General features: G+C 40.7%; 1 protein-coding gene and 1 pseudogene across 18 annotated transcripts in view; both read right to left on the reverse strand.

The window, feature by feature from the left end:
• The window catches only part of CRACD (capping protein inhibiting regulator of actin dynamics), a 308131-nt gene that overhangs the window by 95857 nt on the left and 189937 nt on the right, over positions 1-22337 (reverse strand). For all 18 annotated transcript variants that reach the window (XR_011437568.1, XR_011437570.1, XR_011437569.1 and 15 more), the window contains one exon: positions 8375-8543. The gene's annotated coding sequence lies outside the window, so the exon portion shown is untranslated. The remainder of the gene's footprint in view (positions 1-8374; positions 8544-22337) is intronic.
• Positions 17215-19651, reverse strand: LOC111772905 (uncharacterized; annotated as a pseudogene).

The raw sequence follows: 22337 nt of genomic DNA on the forward strand, positions 1-22337 counted from the left end.
TTCTTCCATGTGGGATGCCACCACAGCATGGCTTGATGAGCAGTGTGTAGGTCCGTGCCCAGGATCTGAACCGGTGAACCCCAGGCCACTGAAGCAGAGCACGTGGACTTAACCACTCTGCGACAAGGCCAGCCTCTTGCCCATTTATTAATTGGGGTTTTTTTCAGTCTTCTTCTTCTTGACTTATAGAGTTCTTTACTGGCCCAGTTTTGGCGGCATAGTGGTTAAGTTCGGTGCACTTTGCTTCGGCAAGTTGGGTTTGGTTCCCGGGCATGGACTCACACCGCTCATCTATCAGTGGCCATGCCTTGATGGCAGCTCACATTCAAAAAAGAGGAAGATTGGTAACAGATGTTAGCTCAGGGCAAATCTTCCCCAGCAGAAAAAAAAGAGTTCTTTACCTATTCTGAATATGTCTCTTATCAGATATATGATTTGCAAATGTTTTCTCCCATTGTCTTTTCACTTTCTTGATGGTATTGCTTGTAGTACAAAAGTTAATTTTGATGAAGTCCAATTTATCAATTTTTCCTTTTGTCACTTGTGCTTTTGGTACCTAAGGAATCACTGTCTAATCCAAGGTCAGGGAGATTTACCCCTTTGTTTTCTTTTAGGAGTTTTATAGTAGGCTCTTACATTTAAGTCTGTGACCCATTTTGAAATTCATTTTTTGTGAATGGTGTAAGAAAGGAGTCCAACTTCATGCTTTTGCATATGGCTATTCATTTGTTCCAGCACCATTTGTTGAAAAAGACTATTCCTTACCCATTGAATTATCCTGACACTCTTGGTGACAATCAGTTGATCACGAGTGTAAGGGTTTACATTTGTATTCTCATTTACATTCCACTGATCTATATATCTATCTTTATGCCAGTACCACACTATTTAGATTACTGTAGCTTTGCAGTAAGTTTTTAACTTGGGAAGCATAAGCCCTCCAAGATTGTTCTGCCTATTCTGGGTCCCTTGCATTTCCATATGAATTTTAGGATCTGCTTGCCAATTTCTCAAAAAAAGTCAGCTGGAATTTTGATAGGGATTGCATTGAATCTGTGGATCAATTTGGGAAGTACTGCCATCTTAACAATATTAAGTTTTCCAATCCACGAATGAGATATCTTTTCACTTATTTAGATCTTATTTAATTTCTTTTAATAACATTTTGTCACTTTCAATGTACACGTCTTGCACTTATTTTGTTAAATTTATTCCTAAGTATTTTATTCTTTTCAATGACATTGTAAATGCAATTGTTTTCCTCAGTTCACTTTCAGATTGTTCATTGCTAGTGTACAAAAACAAAAACTCCCATCTTATATTCTGCAACCTTGCTCAATCTTATTTAGTCTAATAGTTTTTTTGTGGCTTCCTTAGGATTTTCTCTATATAAGACCATGGCATCTGCAAATAAATAGTTTTACTTCTTCCTTTTCAAAATTGATGCCTTTTATTTCTTTTTCTTGCCTAACTGTCCTCTCTATAACCTAAGTACGGTACAGGACAGTGCTGAACAGACATCCTTGTCTTGTTCTTGATTTTAAGGGAAACACATCCATTCTTTCACCATGAAGTATGATATTAGCTGTCAATTTCTCATAGATACCCTTTCTCAAGTTGAAGAAGTTCCCTTCTGTTCCTAGTTCTAAGCGTTTTTATTGTGAAAGATGTTGGATTTTGTCAAATGCTTTTTCCGGATCTATTGAGATGATCATGTGGTTTCTGTCCTTTATTAATATGGTATTTTACACTGATTGATTTTTGTACGTTAAACTAACTGCACTCCTGGGATAAATCTCGCTTGGTCACGGTGTAAAATCCTTTTCATGTATTGCTGGATTCAGTTTGCTAACATTTTGTTGAGAACTTTAATGTCTATATTCATAAGAGATGTTGGCCTGTGGTTTTCTTTTTGGTGATGTCTTTGCCTGGTTTTGATATTAGGGAAACAATGGCCTCACGGAGTGAGTGGGAAAGTTCCCTCCTATTCTATTTGCCACATTCATGCTTGTGTGGAAGTCTCTGCTCACGCCATTCCTGATCTGGAATATTCGTGCCTTGCCTCTCAGCCACTCCAAGTCCTGCCCATCATTTGGAGCCAGTTCAAGGCCTCCTCATTCCTAAACCCTTTCCTAACTGCTCCAGTCTGAGAGTGAGCGCACCCGCCCTTGAGCCCCTTCAACTCTCCCTGTGCTTACAGCTGGGCACTTACTGTAATGTGCTGTCACAGCACAAGATGAGTAAATGCTGGGTGTTAGGTAGAAACTGGGAGCAGGACAATGGGAGTCCCAGTGAGAGCAGAGCCTCAGAAAAGCAGCTGAAAGGAGGAAGACAGCTGAGCCTGGTGACCCAGGACCAGCAGGATAACTCAGAGCCATGTGACTAGCTCCTTAGTAAGGTTGCAGCCTCCTTGAGAGGCAGAATAGTGGATGCATAAGCATGCGCTCTTTTCTGCTTCAACAGTGGCTCAGCCAGCAACTTACCAGCAAGTTATTCTCTAGCCTTAATTTTCTCACCTTTGAAATGGGGATAATAATATCAATCTTAGAGTGTTGTGGTAAAGATTACATGAGTCCACCTATGCAAAATACATTGCATTAAGTTCAGTAAGTGGTATCTTTAATATATGCCATTAGATATTCTCTGTGGAAAAAGAGTTTGTGGCTAAAGGAATCTTGGAGATGCTCCATCCTACAGCCCTCTTCTCAGAGATTCCCAGGGCACATTAGCATAGCAAAAGCTCTGCAAAGTCCTATGTAGAGGATCCCGTTTAATTTATTTTGGCCCAGAATTTCCCAAATCTATTGGCCAAGATGACCCTCTCCCCCCTTTTAAATTTAACACCACTTTTGGAAACAGAATATTATTGTATTTCATTAATAAAGGAAGTTACATTAAATTGTTAAAAACTGATCATGTTTTACTGTTTTGCTTTTCCCACAGGCACGTATCATTTAAAATCAGCAGCCGAGGAGAAATAAAGGCTTCTAATCTAAAGAAAGAACACAATGCTCTAAAAGCCCGACGGAAATGAGAAATTTCAGGCAGAAAGAGCAGATCAATAATGAGCTATTTTTTGCCACAGAGACATTTCTGGAATTACAGATCCTTGGAGTTTGACAGCATGTTAAGCTCAGCTCCTTTAAATTCCCACCCAGTGCAGAAATTCCCCTTGGTCAGTCCCAACCCCTGCTGGCACATCCCCAGACTCCCCATTTATAGGCAGCTCCACTAGTTGGGAAATTCTCCCTCACATTGGGCTGAAATCTGCATCCTTGGAACCTCCATCCAAGACCATGCAAATGAAAATTTGAGTTTTGTGTTTTAGTGAGAGCTGTCCATTTCTGAGATAGCAAATAAGATGCACAGAAATTCTGCGAATCATTACACAATGCAAAGTAACATGACTGTTAATTGAGCAGTGAACTACAAACGACGGTTGTTGGAAACAACATTTTTTATTTTCTCCATCCGTAAATAGGGCAAATAATCAGAAGTTCACCTTTACTGTATGCAATGGAGGTACTACTTACTTCACAGGTGAAATAATTTGCAATTGTCAATTTCTGAGAAGAAAGGGGAATACAAATTTTAAATTACTTCTATATTCCTGTCTTTTTAAATTTTAAAATTATGTAAACTTATGATCCAAAGCTTATCTTTCCAGCTTCTTTTATTATAAAAACAAATGTTAAATAATTAAAATATAGTATATGTCTCATAAATATAGGTTTATCAACAAGAGTCAATAATCATATTTTCAAATTATTTCAAAAAATTGAAGAGGAAGGAACATTTCCAAACTCATTTTATGAGGCCAGCATTATCCTGATACTAAAACCAGACAAAGACACCACAAAAAAAGAAAACTACAGGCCAATATCCTGATGAACAAAGATGCTAAGATCCCTAAGAAAATATTAGCAAACTGAATTCAATAAAACATTAAAAGCATCAGGGGCTGGCCCCAGTGGCTGAGTGGTTAATTTCGCACGCTCCGCTTTGGCGGCCCAGGGTTTTCCCTGGTTTGGATCCTGGGCGTGGACATGGCACTACTGATCAGGCCATGCTGAGGCAGCTGTCCCACACAGCACAACCAGAAGGACATACAACTAGAATATAGAACCATGTACTGGGGGCATTTGGGGAGAAAAAGCAGAAAAAAAAAAGAAGATTGGCAACAGATGCCAACTTTAAAAAATAAAAATAAAAGACTAAAACACCACGATCAAGTGGGATTTATTCCAGGAATGCAAAGATGATTCAACATCTGCAAATCAATCAATGTGATACACCAAATTAACATAATGGAGGATAAAAATCATATGATCATCTCAATAGATGTAGAAAAAGCATTTGACAAAATTCAACATCCATTTATGATAAAAACTCTCAACAAAGTGAGTATAGAAGGAATCTATCTCAACATAATAAAGGCCATGTGTGACAAAACCATGGCTAACATCATACATACTCAATGGTGAAAAGCTAAAAGCTTTTCCCCTAAGATCAGGAACAAGACAAGAACGCCCACTTTCGCCACTTTTATTCAACATAGTATTGGAAATCCTAACCAGAGCAATTAGGCAAGAAAAGGAAATAAAAGGTGTCCAAATTGGAAAGGAAGAAGTAAAATTTTCACTAATTGCAGAGGACATGATATTATATATAGAAAACCCCGAAGATTCCACCAATAAGCCATGAGAACTAGTAAATGAATTCAGTAAAGTTGCAAGATACAAAATTAATATACAGAAATCAGTTGCATTTCTATACACTAATAACAAACTATCAAAAAAGAAAAATTAAGAAAACAATTCCATTTACAATTGCATCAAAAAGAGTAAAATACTTAGGAATAAATTTAACCAATAAAGTGAAAGACTTGTACTCTGAAAACTATCAGATACGGATGAAAGAAATTGAAGATGACAGAACAAATGGAAAGCCACACCATGCTCATGGATTGGAAGAATCAATGTTGTTAAAATGTACATACTTACCCAAGGCATTCTGCAGATTCAATGCAATTCCCCTCAAAATTCCAATGGCATTTTTCACAGAATCAGGACAAAGAATCCTAAAATTTGTACGGAACCACAAAAGACCCTGAACGGCCAAAGCAATCTTGAGAAAGAAGAATAAAGCTGGAGGTGTCATGCTTCCTGATTTCAAACTATATCACAAAGCTGTATAATCCAAATAGTTTGGTACTAGCATGAAAACAGACACATAGATCAATGGAACAGAAGAAATCAATCCACACATCTATGGTCAATTAATCTGACAAAGAAGACAAGAATATACAAGGGGGAAAAGACAGTCTCTTCAATAAATGGTGTTGGGAAAACTGGACAGCTACAAGTAAGAGAATGAAACTGTACCACTATCTTATATCATATACAAAAATAAATTTAAAATGTATTAAAAACTTGAATGGAAGACCTGAAACCATAAAACTCCTAGAAAAAAACATAGGCAGTCAGCTCTTTGACATTGGTCTTCACAACAGTTCTTCGGATCAGTCTCCTTTGCCAAGGGCAACAAAAGTAAAAATAAACACATGGGACTACATCAAACTAAAAAGCTTTTGCACAGCCAAGGAAACCATCAACAAAACAAAAAGCCAACCTACTGAATAGGAGGAGATATTTGCAAAGCAGACATCTGATAAGTGGTTAATATCCAAAATATATAAAGAACTTACACAACTTAATGTCAGAAAAACAAACAACCCAACTGAAAAATGAGCAGAGGACGTAAATAGATGTTTTTCCAAAGAAGACATACAGATGGCCAACAGGCACATGAAAAGACGCTCAACATCACTAATCATCAGTGAAATGCAAATCAAAACCACGATGAGATATCACCTCATGTCCGTCAGAATGACTCTTATCAAAAAGACTAAAAGTAACAAGTGTGGGCGATGATGTGGAGAAAAAGGAATCCTCGTACACCATTGGTAGGAATGTAAATTGCTGCAGCCACTACGGGAAACAGTATGGACGTTCCTCAAAAAATTGAAAATAGAACTACCATGTGATCCTGCAATTCCACTTCTAGGTATTTGTCTGAAGAAAACAAAAACATTAATTTGAAGAGATATATGCGCCCCTATGTTCACTGCAGCATTATTTACAATAGCCAAGATATGGAAGCAACCTAAGCGTCCGTCGATAGACAAATGGACAAAGAAGATGTGGTTACATATATTCAATGGAATACTATTCAGCCATAAAAATGAGTGAAACCTTGCCACTTGCAACAACATGGATGGACCTAGATGATATTATGCTAAGTGAGATGAGAAAGACAAATACCATATGATTTCACTTATATGTGGAATCTAAAAAATAAAACAAACAAACCAAACAGAAACAGACTCATAGATACAGGAAACAAACTGGTGGTTACCCAAAGGGGATGGGGTAGGGGACAGATGAAGCAGGTGAAGAGGATTGAAAGGTACAAACTTCCAGTTATAAAGTAAATAAATCACGGGGATATAATGTAAAGTATAGGGAATATAGACAATAATATTGTACTAACTTTAATGGTGACAATAACTAGAGTTACTGTAGTGATCATTTCACACTGTACATAAATATGGAATCGCTGTGATATACACCTGAAACTAATAGGACACTGTATGTCAATTACACTTCAATAAAAAAAGAGTCAATAATAAGAATAGGTGATATTACCTATATTTTATAGAAATGTAGCTGTTTGATCCATTGTGGAATTTTCCAAGGCTTTACAAAACTTAAAACCTGAAGGAAAACCCCAAGAGGTAAATGGAATAGAGCTTAAATGGGAAGATAGCCACCAGGATCCAGGCTCCTCTAAGAATCCAGCATAATTCAATGTGAAATCAGGGACTTGGCAAAACCATAACCTACTATAAAAAGGATAAGCTGTGCTTTCATAGGACAGTCCCTCTAAAGGAGAAGTCTCTAGACTCAACCTCATTTTGCATTAAACTGCTACTTAGTCACATTTTAGTAACTGTACCTCATTCTGATACTGGGAGGCAAAAGGTTCACATTCTTATTTCACAACTGAAGAAACGCAAGTAAAATCAACACTGATTCATCCTGGACAATACTCAACTATATATCAACACTCACAGTCCAACAACTGGGTGAGTTCAGCGCTAGCTGTGCTCTCCTGGCAGTGAAATCATTTTCTTCAGTTCATTTCGATGGTTTTCTTACTAAAAACAATGGGAAACAAGTAGAGGTCTGTGGAGGAAGAGTGAGTACTAGTCAGGACTAACAAACGCTGTCCGTGGGCATGGTAAAGCCTCCTGGGCATTGCTGGCCTGAGGATTTTGTAATTTGGGTTCGACTGTAGCTGGCGACACACTACACTTACTGACACACACCACAGAGAACGTTTTTGTCCTCGTCCTTGAAACACAGTAAGAATACCACAGTTTACATCTTCTATTCCTTCAACACGTATTAGGGCAATTTACGCAGCAGTAGGCATTCACAGGAAACACTTTTTTGTGCACCTAAGATGAGGCTGAATAAAAACTGGTCCCTGACTTCATGGAACTGGCCGTTGAGTGAGAGAGACAGACAAGCAAATCAATAATTTCCATAGAAAGTGTCCAGCTCTTTGCTGGAGCTGTGCAAATGATGCTAGGGGAAAAGAGGCAACGGCAGACAAACGAGATCCGACAGTGGGAAGCTGCTTCTCAGAGGAGCTGACTTCCAAGCTGTCAGTAGCAGAGTTTAACCATCTCTGACTCTGACTTCAATTCCCCGCACTCAGGTGAGAAAGTACCTCCTGACCCACTTTTCTGAGTACTTGACACCGTCACAGCCAGATTTAGTGCCTGTGTTCTAAGACGGGGAGAAGGAGAGAAAGAGACAGAGACAGAGAGAGAGAAACACAGACCACAAGGAGCGGAAGAGCTCCATCACAGACAGGTTCCAGAAGGTGCTAGAGGCTAGGAGGAGGAAGGGTAACCACCCTGTGCCTGAGGAGTCTGTGTCCTCAACACCGGTGTAAAATCTAATCCACAACCATGGTTTCTCCTTGCCCAGCACTGGGATATGGGAACGCAGTTGCCTTCAATCCAAGGAACCTGGTTGAGCTAAGCCAGTGGGGTGCTGCCTTCTACCACCAGTGAGGGCAGTGAAATGAAGGCAGACCCCTGTGCTCTCCTAGAAAGTGAGTCCAGACTCATTGGCCCACTCCCCATGGTGACTCCTCCACCCAGAACACCCCAAGTACCGCAAGTCTTCCACCTTCCCAGAGATGAAACACATCTGTGATTCCGCTCCTGCCTCCTCTGGGATCTCATTCCCCACCCCGGAACTCTGCCGAAGAGCAGAAAAAAAAAAGTGTGAGTTATTACCTTAGATTGTCGTCCAGGGTCTCCTCATCGGAAGAGAAGGTCCCATTGCTGACACTCCGGGGAGAATGGCTCTTCCTCACTGAGGCCTCCTGGGACAACGAAGTGTCTTTCTTTTTCCTTTTGCCAAACAGCTTCTTAAACGGCTGGAATTTGCCTCCCTTCTTCTTGTCTGTGGATTACAAGACAAATGCACACTGCGGTTTGACAGGGTTGCACCTCTGAGCCTAAGAGCAAATTACAACTGAGCTGCCTCCAGCCAATGGAGCAGGGGCAAAGGGCGGCCATCGGAGTGAATGAGCGACCAAGCTCTGTGCCAGGAATGTGCGGGCCAGTCCCTGGCTGTGCTAGCTCAGGCAGAGACAAGCCAAGGGCACTGAGTCTTCTGCCACCCGAGCTTCCAAGAAACACCTGGGACAACAGGAAGGGGTTCCAAGCTTCATGGTGGCCAGCACAGCACCCCCTTGCACATGCCACACAAAGGTGATGCCTGCTTTCTTTAACAAAGCAGATGGCCTGTGCCCTTCACGGAAAAAAACTGAGAAAAACACGTAAGTCAGACAGGTGTTTAAAAAAAAAAAAAAAAAAAAAAAAAAAAATATATATATATATATATATATATATATATATATATATATATATAAAACACCTCCTCTGAGAACCACTCTGTTTTAGCCTTTGTTAGACACAGATGATAACTGCTAACTCTTGGCATAAGCTCTGCCCCCAATTCCCTCCATCCCCATATATTTCCAGTTTATTTCTCTCGTGTCCTTTTAAAGTCTACTATGAAGAGCCACAAAGGAGTTGCTATGAACTTCCTTCCACATACTACTGCCTCCAGTCAGGACCCAGGCTCAGTGCCAGCATTTCCTGCAGATGTGTAGGTATTAGGTAATACCTTTGAGTTCTGCTCCTTCAGATACAAATCCTCCACATCACTCCATTCCTACCTCGGAAAACAAAGTGTAAATTACCCTCCACAAGAAGAAGCATCTTTTCAGCTCTTTCCTTTTAAGAAGCTTAAAAGTCATTTATCCAGAGGTCAATCTTTTTTTTTTTTTTAATTATTTAACCCTTACTATGCACCTCTGCTCTAAGAACTTTACAACTATTAACTCAGTTAATCCTCGCAACAACCCGATGAGGGAGCTACTCTTAACATCCCCATTTTACAGATGAGGAACCTGGGGCGCAAGGGAAATAACTTGTCCATGTGACAGGAAACACGTCTTTGAAGCTGGAGTGTGGAGCCCTGAGGGAAAAGGAAAGACGAAAGCTCGCTCTGTGCTTGGAACAATTCTGCACAAAACACACAGGCACGAGCCCCAGCTGAGGATCAGAGCTCCCAACCTCTGCTGGCCAGAGTCTACAGGGAGGTCTGGGTAAACAATTGAGGGTCACGATGTTCCAGGCAGCCACCTCATTTCATCTGGTGATCTTCAGTTCTGGCCTTACTGAGAGTTCACAGAAAATCTGAAGTGAGGAAGAAGTGTTTTAAACCACTTCACCCTAAGCAGTGGCGTTAAGACAGGAAGCAGACAGGAGAATCACCAATTACAAAAAGACAAGTCTGGAGTCCTCAGTACAGGCGCAAACAGACCTTCAAACCTCAGCAGTCCCTGAAACAACGCTGTCTTATATCCCGTTTAAAAGGAAAGGAGCTGGATGATGTATCAGAGGGCTCTGTACACAAGGCATTGTGCTAGGCAGGTAGTCCTCAAAAAAGGGTTAAATTATTTCCACTGCGTATTACTTAAAAGACAAAAAAGTGTGCAATACAACTGAGATCATATCATTTAAAAATGGTAAAGACAAAAAAAGACTGGAGGGTTTGACTTCAGAATGTTTGTATGTTTTTCAGTGGTTATTTATTCAGGAGTGTAGGCCAGATATTTTCACGAAACCTACTTTTGGTTCCCATGAGTATAATCTCCAACAGATAATTTTTAAAAAATTATAATGAGTACTTTTGAAGAGCATCAAAGAACATTATGAAAGTGTTAAAAGAACTGACCTTATATAAAATGAGTCAATTAAAAAATTTAAATTAGAAAAAATTCTATAAGGTGCTACAGGTATCATTACATTATTACACAATTGGTCTTTGGCAGTGACTGATGAAATAAGTGAATCCTCTCTCTACGACTGTCCAAGGGTCAAAATACATAAATGACACCTGATTTCTAGTTCTGGCAGCATCACTGAAAATGGTCAAATAGTAATTTATGCTACACTTCACTTATTTCCAAGGTGAAATGCTTCCTTTTTTCTTTTATATCAATTGCCTTTTTCCCACTGCAGAAATGTCTAACCCCAAATTCTCTAATCAGAAATATTTTAAAAGACCATAGCAAAATTCTAACAATATCAGTTAAGACATCATTACCCCCAAGTCAGGGTCCACAAACCTAGTTTTTAAGATAAGTCGAGAATTTTAGATTATGTCAGAGTTTACTGATAGGAAAAAAAAATCACCACTTGCTCTAAAGTCAAGGTGGATTTGGTGGTGTTCAGTTGAGTTGGAACCAAAGGAGTTAACTATAATTAAAGACAAGTTACAGTTTCTTGAACAGGTTCCTTGTATATTTCACTAATGGGTGACTTGGTCTACATGGTCAGCTGGTCAGCTGAGAAGGCTGATGAGGTCCTTTGTATCAACTCAGGGTCCAAAATGGTGGAAGCCAATATATAAAATATTTGCTACACTGGTATATTGTTGGGGGAGACAGAAAGCAAACAGAACCTGGAAGAAGCTGAATACAAACACAAGGATGGGATAAAGAGAGGATGCCAGGATCTGGAAGCCTTATTCTGGAGAACTTGGTGGGCTTCATGCAAGCACAGAATGGCCTCCTTCAGGCCATCTGTAAAGCTGGTCTGTTTGAGGACAGCTGATGAACCAGGCACTCTTGCACTCTGTGCTGCATGTTATATGGGCAATCACATGGCATGAGTACACATATTATCCTAGAAGATGGGTCAAAGTCCAAACGTCAGCGCACGTCTCAAGGATTACTCAGGAAAGGCTGTTTCAGCAATGCCTTAGCTATTATCGGGCAGGTAAAGGAACATTAAACCTACCTGAACTGAACTCTCCATCCAACAACCCATCCTTCTTACCATGAGAAGAAGTTCTAAGTCTTAAGAACACCAGTCTCTCTTCAGAGGAGTCAGAACACAGAAGCTTAGTGTTTGTCAGATTTCGGATACAAAAAATAATTTCTCCCTCCCCATTTCCAAAATTAATAATACATTTCCTGTCGGAAATATCTTTAAATTTTAAGTAAAATTTAAAAGGCTACTTTTATAATTATTTTATTGTTGACTGTGGCAATTAATTAATTTTCCAGGATTACCTTTATGAAAAGACTCAGTAATCACATTTAGGCCCACCTTATATTCTGACAGCAAACCATGACTAAGCAACATTAATAGGGAATGAAATTTTATAAATCAGAGAAGGCGTTATACTCTTATTTACTTGATCCCTCAATTTTATTCTCAAAGTTTGGGATAAGATCTCTTGCATCAAAAGAGCAAGTACCTAAACTTTATGAAACATTTCCAACTCAATGCCACAACCACCATTATGAAAACCTGAGCATGTGTCTATAAATATCCATTAAATAAACTACTTTATGATCAACTTATGATTTGGGGGCTGCGTTAACACCCTGTCGCTACAGGATTAACTGGATTAAGTGCATGGTCAGTCATCACTAGCAACTATTTTCTTGACAAATAGCACCACCTGTTATTGTGAGTATTTTTGTACAGATGGGGCCTAAGAGATTAAAGCAATTTTAACAATGTAGTAAAACAGTACTTCACCAATGCTAACACGAAATACTCTAAAATACAACTATCATATAGAAAGAGTATAGTTTAGTATGCTCCAACATTAGAGTATTTAAGATGGCATTTTCAAATTTTACAACACAAACTTACTTTTGTTGAGTGGTTGGGGCAGTGGGGAGAAGGGGGAGGGAAAAGGAAGAAATGTAATTGCTACTAAATTTGCTGGCTGCAACTCTAGTTAGGGGTTAAGTGCGTGGGCCCCAGAAACAAGAGTATTTGGCCCGAATCCTGATCCCATCTCTTACTAGCTATGAAACATCTGTTTACCAGCCTCTCTGGAAATTTACCATCTGAAGCTGAAGGATTGAATTTATAGGCGAAAAGGCACTGGGTGCCACATTTTCTTAATATTTCAGCATTTTTCTATTGTAATTTTTCACATAAAAAAACCTAAATATGCATATACACTGCTTCAGGGATCACAGTAATTTTCATTCTTTAAGCACTGAATTAAATTAATTTATTTTCATCATCCAATAATTGCTTTGGGGAATTTTTTTTCATTTAAAAAAGTACTCATTATCCATTATTTCATGGATATAATTACATACCATTGGATGGCTGCATCATCATAATTGCCAGTTTATACGGAAGATTCTAAAAATTAAAAATCACTGAGCAAGCCAGGCAAATCAGATTCATTTTCCATTTGTCATAAGGATGCAATTCTTACTTTTTCATTTCTAAACCTTAAATAATAAAAGTATACCATTTCTCTGCATTGGATTTATATGGTATGTTTTCAAATGAGAAACAGAATTTCCTATCATAGTTTATTTTAAGCATCATTCAATGTCTTAGTCTGGGGTTTCTCAGAATGTGCTCTATGGGCTGGTACCAGGTTTTTATAAAAGACCAGCACATTTAAGAATCTAGGTAAAATAAAGGTAACATGTTTCTTTACTATGAGACCTTTCACAGTCTTCAATATGCTGATATTATTATGGCTCTCCAAAGGGGCAGAGGATATGCAGTGCTTCCCAAATTTGTCTGGCTGTGGAAACTTGACTTTCTGGACATCTATCATGTTTAGTGTTCCTCTGAACATACTCTGGGAAACACCGTCTTCATTATTTCTTTCAAACATTTTTCAGTTTCTTTAGGTACCATACATTTCATACACACACTCCCCGAAACTCCGGAGTACATCGCCCGGTAAACCCACATGAATTGACTGAAACGTTTTGGTTAACTAAACCTAATGTTTTAGGTCAAGTTCTGATTTCAAACATGCATGCATATAGCATATATTAGGACGCAGTACACAGCAATTGTCTGAATCCTAGAATTTTACTACTTAAGGGGAATTTTGCAACGCTTTTCTTAGCATCGGAATACTTTTGAGAAGAAACTTAAGTTACAAAAGACGACTAGATGCGCACTGTGATGCACAAGTACTCAGTGGCTACCCCATTTTTACTGGACCCCATGATCCCGGTATATTTCAAGGAAAACTAAGGAGCTGGCGCCATGTCAGACAGGCTGTGTGCTCCAGTGCCACGCCCTGACAAGAGAGGCCTGAGAGAGATTCCACTTCCAGAGAGGAGGGACAGGGTGTTGCGGCAGCCTGTCAAGTTACATGGGGGAAGAAGAAGCAATTTTCTCCTTTTCTGGGGAGGCATGGAGGGAGAAAGATATTTGCTGCTGTGCCGATTCAGAAAATGAAGAGACAGGATCGATCATACTCTTTTAGAAGAGGATGGGGGTCCCTGGAACAAACAGAGAGAGGCCCTGTTGGGGTAGAGACTGTGGCTTTCACAAGTCAGGGGTCACAGGCAGAGAACGTGGTAGCCAGACCATATGAGGGAGGAGCAGGTCCTGGACACTGGGTGGAAGGGCTATGACACATGTTGTAGACCTCTAAGGCAGGCCCAAAGCTCAGATTTACTTTGTTTCCTCAGTGAGAAATACCATTTTCTTCCTTTTCAATGTGAAGAAATTCTATTCATTCTTCAAGATGTATGTCCTTGAAGCTTTTCCCAAATCCCCAAGCCCACTAATAATTAATCACACCCTCCTCTGGCTCCTGTGTGCTTTGTCACACTTCTACTGTGCCACATCCCATGTTTTGGGCTGAATTGTGCACCCCCCATTCACATGTTAAAGTCCTAACCCCCGAGGACCTCAGAATGTGACTGTATCTGCAGACAGGGTCTTTAAAGAAGTAATTAAGGTTAAATGAGGTCACTAGGGTGGGCCATAATCCAATATGACCACTGCCCTTATAAGAGGAGGAGATTAGGACACAGACAGACACACAGAGGAAGAACCATGTGAAGACATAGGGAGAAGACAGCATCTACAAGCCAAGGAAAGGGGCCTCAGATGACACCTTGACTTTGGACTTCTAGCCTCCATAATTGTGAGAAAATAAATTGTGTTGTTGAAGTCCCCAGTCTGTGATACTTTGTTATGCAGCCCTGGTGAACTAATACACCCCATTGTAGTTGTGAGATATTACAGAGATCACTTTGGATCTGCTGTTTTGTGAGTGTGCCTTCGCACCTTTCCACTTGTTCTTCCACCTGGAACGCCTTTCTCCCTTTGCCTACAGAACTCCTAACCATCCCCCCAAACACACTCCAGGTGCCAGATTCCCTGGAAGGCCATCCGTGAACACTCTGGCAGGAAAGAATGACTCCCTCCTCTGTTCTCTGTGCACGTACAGACATCTGTTACAATGCTGCAAAGTGTGCCATCGCTCCTGGACCGAAGTTCCCCGGGTACAAGGACTGTGCCTTGTTTATTCCGCATCTATAGCACCAAGGCAGACACTCAACAACGCTGCTGGACCCTATGCCCTTAGGGGCGGATGCATTTTAGAAGTCAGAATTTTTCAGATTGCGTAAAGGTATATTTAGACCCCAGTAGGATCTATGACAGCACTTTAAAATCAAATGCAATATTTCTGGAAAACATCTATATTCACCTTAAGTTTTGCTAACAAATGAACGTGCACCAAATTTACAAAGAACTTTTGAGATTTGGGGAGTACAGATAAAGGATGGCGATCTCTTCATGCAGTTCAGTCGGTCCTGCAATCACATTTGTTTTGAAAATGCAGATTTGTTCCATTGTGATTAATCTATGCTATCTCATCCAGGAGAAACACAAGGTGAACGCAGAATACTGCACCCAGCCGAACTGAGGTGTGCAGGAATACACAAAGACACACACACGTACACCTCAAATATCTACCAGTTACCCCAGACTGCCACCTGTGTGATGAGATACGCCCACACACACGTGGCGGTACAACTTTCGGTCCACTTTCGGATAAGCTCCCTTCCACTACCTCATAATAACACACAAACGGCAGCCCTTCCAATGCTCCAGTCCGTAAGCAAACTTCAGGTCTTTTTGAACGTAAAGTGCCATATCAATTGTAGTGTTTATGTATTTACGTATCTCATTACTATTTAACACGTGTAAAACTGCTACATTTTTAAAATTAGGTTCCTGTCCTTTTAAAATATGTCACTGATGAATTTTTCTGTGTTGTGCTATGATCTCATTTTTCCCATTAGCCCTTGAGTCTCATTTTGTGATTTTGCAGAGTGCATTGATTTTTAGTAATGTATATGTCCATTATAGCAGAATTGACTGTAAATACCTAAACAGAACCTACTGGAATATGTTTGTATTTACCTAGTTCTAGGCAAGGACCTATCAATTCAAATGACAATTAGTTGGCTATTTCTTGGGCCCCCTACTTCTCCAAATCACATCAACTTTTAACTTTGCTAGTTTTCCTGTTAGCCTGTCTCAGAACCTCCTTTTTTGTTTCCATGTTTCACAACAATTCACAAGAGAAACCAAATAATATTTAGGAAGAGTAACAGAGGCAGATATGATTTTTAATGTGAAGCCTCAGTGTTTCACCACATTTCTCCCACACACTACATCTGTGGGTGGTGGTTCTGTCACTGCCAATTTCTGCCACTTGAGTTTCAGAGGATGCTGTGAATCCATGGCTGACTTTGAGTGGAAAATATTGGGGGGGGGGGTGGCTGCTACTTTGTCCTGCATATTTAGCACATTAGCAAACCACATCAACAAAGAATACCTCTATACAAGGGCTGAACATATTAAATTCATTTCAATTCAACACATATGATTGAATATCCAACACCTGCAGGATTGGTGCAGGGCCTGGCTGGCAGCACTGATGGGTAAAACAAAAGCTTTAGGGGCATCTGAGGCTGTGTTGATCAGGCTTTAATCAGAGAAACCGAAGCAACAGGAGATGTGTGTATGTGTGCGTGTTTGTGTATATAAGATATATCAAGAGATTTGCTGCAAGGAATTGCTTTACGCCAGGTGGGCGCTGGTGAAGCAAGTCTGAAATCCATAGGGCAAGTCCTCAGGAAGGGCACGCTGGAATTCATGGGCACAGATTGGAGCTGCTGTTCACAGGTGGAATTTCTTCTTGCAGGGAAGCGTCAGCCCTGTTTTTAAGGTCCTTCAGTTTATTGAATCAGGCCCACCCAGATTATCTTGAATCATCCCCCTTACTTAAAGTCAACTGAGGATGGACTTTAATTGTATCTACAAAGTACCTTCACAGAAAGGGCTCAACTAAATAATATTTATGTTTGATTAAATAACTGAGGACTGTAGCCTAGAAAAGCTGACACAGCAAAATGATCATCACACTCTACCCCTTGTCAACTTGGCCCCAACATGCATCTCCTTTACCAAACTCAATCTCCAAATATGGTAAATAACAAAATCATACTTCTACTATCATGATACCAATATCCCATGGACATCTGAAAACACACTAACCCATTCCCCAGAAGAGGATGCAAAGTCTTAAGGAATGTTCACACTTCTCCTGTAACTTATACACTGAGAAATAAAGTTGTTATTAACACATCATATGTTAGATGATAAAGAGATAAGACAGGGAAGAAAAAAAATTTGATTAATATATATGCAAACATATTCATAACAAAATAAGGAAGAAATATCCATAACTGTTACAGTTCTTGTTTCTGCAACTGGCCATGTGGTCGTAGCCAGTCTTTATAACTATCTTCTTCCACTACCCATTCCACATTCCTTTGCCCTCGGCAAGGACCTCAGCTGGTTGTGGTTCTTTGCCTGGTGAGGTGCACGAACCTGCATTCCTGAAGAACCTGGGCCATCAGCTGTCCTGATTTGGGTTGTTGTAGCTTTTGATTACTCCACAGGACATGGGAGTACTAGAAGATGCCCTAAGGGATCTCCTGTATTCCAGACATACTCTTCCTTACCTCCATTGTGTGGTACCAACCCAAGTTTCCCTTGGAAGTCAGGATCAATCACTCTGGTCAGCACAGTGACTCCCTTCTTTGCCTGCTGACTGACAGGCATGAGGAGCCCAAAGGGGCTGGGTGACAGTCTCAACTACCAGTTCAATGGAATCACTGTTGTATCTCCTGGTGGAAGCATTCGTCCCATTGGAACTAAGAACTCTAGACAAGTAAAACCTAAAATCAAGGGAATGGGAAGCAAAAATTTTCCTAGGGGGTCACTAGTGATAATAGTGAATAGAGCTACTCCCATTGATTCCTGAACCCAAGAAGCCTGGCTATGGGAGAAACAACACCAATACTGCATCCCAGAGAACATAGTCCCAGCCCTACAAAGTACTGTCATCTAGCCAGCACTGAAACTGAGTCTTCTAAAGGCCACTGCACCACTCTATCAAACCAGCTGCTTCAGGATGGTGGGAACACGGCAAGACCAGTGAATTCCATGAGCATGAACCTACCAAGTTCTTTGATCAGAAGTGATGTCTGTGTGAAATACAATTATAGTGGATAATGTATTCCATAAGTCCACAGATGATAGTTTTGGCAGAAGAACTGTTTGCAGTAAAGGAAAACCTGTGTCCAGAGTAAGGGTATGTTCTAGTAAGAACAAAGCACTGCTCCTTTCATGATGGACATGGTCCAATGTAATGAATCTATACCAGGTAGGTAGCTGATCACCCTGGGAAGTGGTGCCATATGGGGAACTCAGTGTTGGTCTCTGTTGGTCTGGGTGAGTGGAAGTCAATGTTGCTGAGTTCATGCATAACTTCCATCCCTGTCACTGGGCCAATGGGCCATTTTGTTCATAGGCCTATTGACAAATGGCTGGGGAAGAGGCTGACAGGTATCCACAGAATGGGTCACCCTACGCATTTGATTATTAAAATCCTCCCAAGGTCATCCTTTGGTAAACATTCACATGTGACACAAATATCTTGAAATCCTTTGCCCATTCAGAGAGGTCTATCCACATACCTCTTCCCCAGACCTCTTTGTCACCAAGTTTTCCAATCATATTCCTTCAAGTCCCTGACCAGCCAGCCAACCATTAGCCACTACTATGAATTGTTATAGACTTCTACCTCCAACCATTTCTCCAAAATGAACAATCAGATGTACTGATTAAAGTTCTGCCCATTGAAAGGATTTCCCTTCACCACTGTCCTTCAGGCCTGTCCCAGAATGGGCCTAAAGCTTTCAAGTGGTGCCTGAATATCGTGCAAAACCATCCACAAACTAGGCCTGGGTTTTCTCTTCGTTAGCCAACTAGTCATAGGGAACTCCCCATGAGGTCACAGGGGCAGGCTGCGAGAGAGAAGGGAATGTAGCAGGACTGGGGACTACGATATTTGGGCTACTACTTCATGTAACTTACTTGTGCCTTCAGGGCCTGCTGGAACCTGATCTCATATGTACAACTTCCTTTTGATAATGCAGTACGGCTGTGCACGCCCAGCTTTATGGCTTGGTGGGTGAGACAACACCCAGTTTACGATGGGCAGCTCAGGTCACATGGTAACTTGGTGCCCATAGTTAACACCCATTAGTGAGCCAAAAGCTGTTTCTCAAAAGATGAGTAGTTATCTGCAGAGGATGGCAGGATTTTGCTCCCAAATCCTCAGGGTGTCTGCTATGATTCATCTACAGGGGCCTGCCAAAGCCTCCACAGTACCCCTCTCTGTCAGTGACACTTCAAGTACCACTGGATCTGCTAGACCACATGGCCCAAATGAGCATGGCAGTTTGCATGGCAGCCTGGACCTGCTGCAGGACCTTCTCTTGTTCTGGGCACTACTCAAAATGAGGGCCTTTCAAGTTACTCAGAAAACGAGCCAGAGTAGCACAGCCAAATGAAGAATACGCTGCCTCCAAAATCCAAAAAGGCCCACGAGCTGTTGTGCCTCTTTCTGGTGGTAGGAGGGGCCAGATGCAAGAACTTATCCTTCACCTTAGAAGGGGCATCACAGTGTGCCCCAGACCACTAGACCCCTAGAAATTTTACTAATATGACAGGCCCCTGAATTTCAGTGGGATTTATTTCCCATCCTCCAGCATAAAAACGTCTTACCAATATGTCTAGAATAATTGCTACCTCCTGCTCGCCAGGTCCAATTGTCATGTCTGCGAGTTTATAGCCTCTGTGATATTATTTTGTGTCACTGATTTCTTTTAAAAATCAGCTTATTTTTAAAAGCTTCAGTGTCTCAGTTTGGTACTCTTTTAATCTTGAACTGTTAACAGTTTCAAAGTTTGTGCGTCTTTACACTGAATTCACTAAATTCATTAAATTGAGAGCTGGATGGTACTGACACACCAGAAATGAGCCCTGAAGAACCTACTGTTTATTGGGGATTGTTGAGCAGAGGACATTGAGCAAATTGTGTGGCTATCACTGGTTTAACTGTAAAGGAGCTAAGCATTTAGATGGAAATCATGAGAAAAATTATAGAAATTATTGATAATACAGAGACTCAATAAAAGTTAGTTAAATAGTTACTTAGTTACAGCTTTCAGAATGATTTGATTGACTAATGATTTTTTTTTAACCTAGGGGCAGGTGCAATCTTAGTTCCTGCTAGATGAGTTTAGGGTCAAATTCTCGAACTGTGCCTAAGGGTGTAAAAGTTGTTAGAGATGAAGGGCAGAAGTCTCTAGTTCTACTTATGTGAGCATCAGTTCTTGACAAATTTAACAGGAATTCTCAATGGCACCAGTAGGAAGTGGACCCAGATCAAAGTGACACTAATGTGTCTTGGACTCATTAGGCAAAGTGCTTGATGCTTATTGAGTAGATGACCTATGAAATACAGACCCAAGAAGCAGAACGAATCCATTAGTGTTCAGAGGATCTAGGAAATGAATAAGAACTCAGCTAGTCCTCTGTGCCTACCTATGGGTAGAGCTACACTGGTATCATTTCTGAGAACAGAAAAAAATGTTTTATAAGATTTTCAAATGAAATTGTATAGTCTGTGTCAGTCTTCTAGATGGCGTCAGACAGTCCTGTCAGGCTAGTCTTCCTTGATCTGAACCCCATTCTCCTGCATTAAGTGTATTTCTTTTGGCTCCTTATTCTGTTCCCGTTGGAGAGCACCATGCAGGGATGCAGCAGTCCTTTCAGAATCACGGTCCCCTCACCAGGTTTCTCATTCCCAGACTGAATCTTGGACAATAGCTCAGACAGGTAATAGATTCACTCTGGCACTGTCCTATTCTGGGGAAACAAAAAGACATAACTGCTACCTTTTTTGTAGAACCTGTCCATTAATCCAGGCACCAGATACGAGTGGAATAAATGACAGTCCAATTCTGAGATTCTAAAGGTCAATGATTTGAATTTCCACCTGTGTCTTGAATGTGTTACCTCTGTAACTAGTGACTAGTTACAGTTACTAGTGTGACTAGTAACCACTCGGTTGATTTGAGGTGGGAAAGGAGAAAAAAAAGCAAAGCTGTCCTTTGTCCTTTTTGGTTGGGAATTACTTTTGTGAGTTAATCTAGGTTCTGTGGTGGCAAGTGCCTTAGAAGTGCAAATGTTTGCCACACAATTCACTGTCCAAAGTCTTCAAGGAGAGTCACAGAGCTCCACAACTAACACCAGGAAACCTCACAAAGGTCACTCCTGAACCACAAATAGGATGGCTCGAATTTTGTTACCTAAATGCAGCCCCTCTGGGCAAATATTGCTGCTTTTTTGTTTGTTTTAGTACCACTGAGTCCAACATTGGCTAAAATTATGACATTTTGTTCACTATTTCTTAACAACAAGGAGAAATGCTTTTCATTTCAAGAGATCATGTAAATGTGGAGAAGCAAGCCCCGGAGTTTAGAAGATCTGGGTTTATTTAGTCACCTCTGCCATCTTCTGGCTTCTTGGGACCTCAGTTTCCACATCTGTAAAATGAGGCAACTAAACTACATACTATCCAATATCCTTACTTGTTCTAAAATTCTATGAACTATTTCTTTCCTTTTTTTTTAAAGATTGGCACCCGAGCTAACATCGGTTGCCAATCTTCTTTTTTTTTTCCTTCTTCTCCCCAAAGCGCTCCCAGCATATAGTTGTATATTCTAGTTGTAGGTCCTGCTGGTTGTGCTATGTGGGATGCCACCACAGCATGGCTTGATGAATGATGCCACGTCCATGCCCAGGATCCAAAGCGGCGGAACTCTGGGCTGCAGAAGCGGAGTGCGTGAACTTAACCACTCGGCCCTGGGGCCAGCCCCATCTATGAACTATTTCTTTAAAAAGCTAGGCAAGTTTAGAACATATCTTGGTTCGTAAAATTTATAACTCTTTTCATAAACTATCTATTAATTATATTCATTATGTTTTCTCCACTCCTGGTTTGTCTTCAAATTATGCTGGTTTTGTTACCATTGTGCTTATTTAGCAAAATTAAGGACCGTCAGGGCTTGTGAGAGGCAATAATACAGTCTGCCAGTTGGTAAAAGACAGCCAAGTCATTCCATCTCTTTGTGTCAGGATCCAGGTCCCTTTCGCAGCAATGACAATGCTGATGGAGAAGGAATAGTGTCACAGTCCTACAATCTGAATCCCTAACCCCCATCATCTCACTGCCATCCTGGGGTCTGACTCAGTGAGGTTTTCTGAGAAAAGTCACTAATGTGTGAGCCTCAAATCTGGCCAAAACATGTGAACCCCTGTTTTCAGACACACTTCTAAGATATCAGGGATGACATTAGCCACTCAGGGTTCTTTTTAAGTCCTGAGAAGCAAAGTCAGATGGGCCCCAGAAAAATTTAGACTTACGGGCCAATGATACCAATGGAGGCAGCTTTAG

Source organism: Equus caballus, chromosome 3 (assembly GCF_041296265.1).
Source record: "Equus caballus isolate H_3958 breed thoroughbred chromosome 3, TB-T2T, whole genome shotgun sequence".
Lineage (NCBI taxonomy): Eukaryota > Metazoa > Chordata > Mammalia > Perissodactyla > Equidae > Equus > Equus caballus.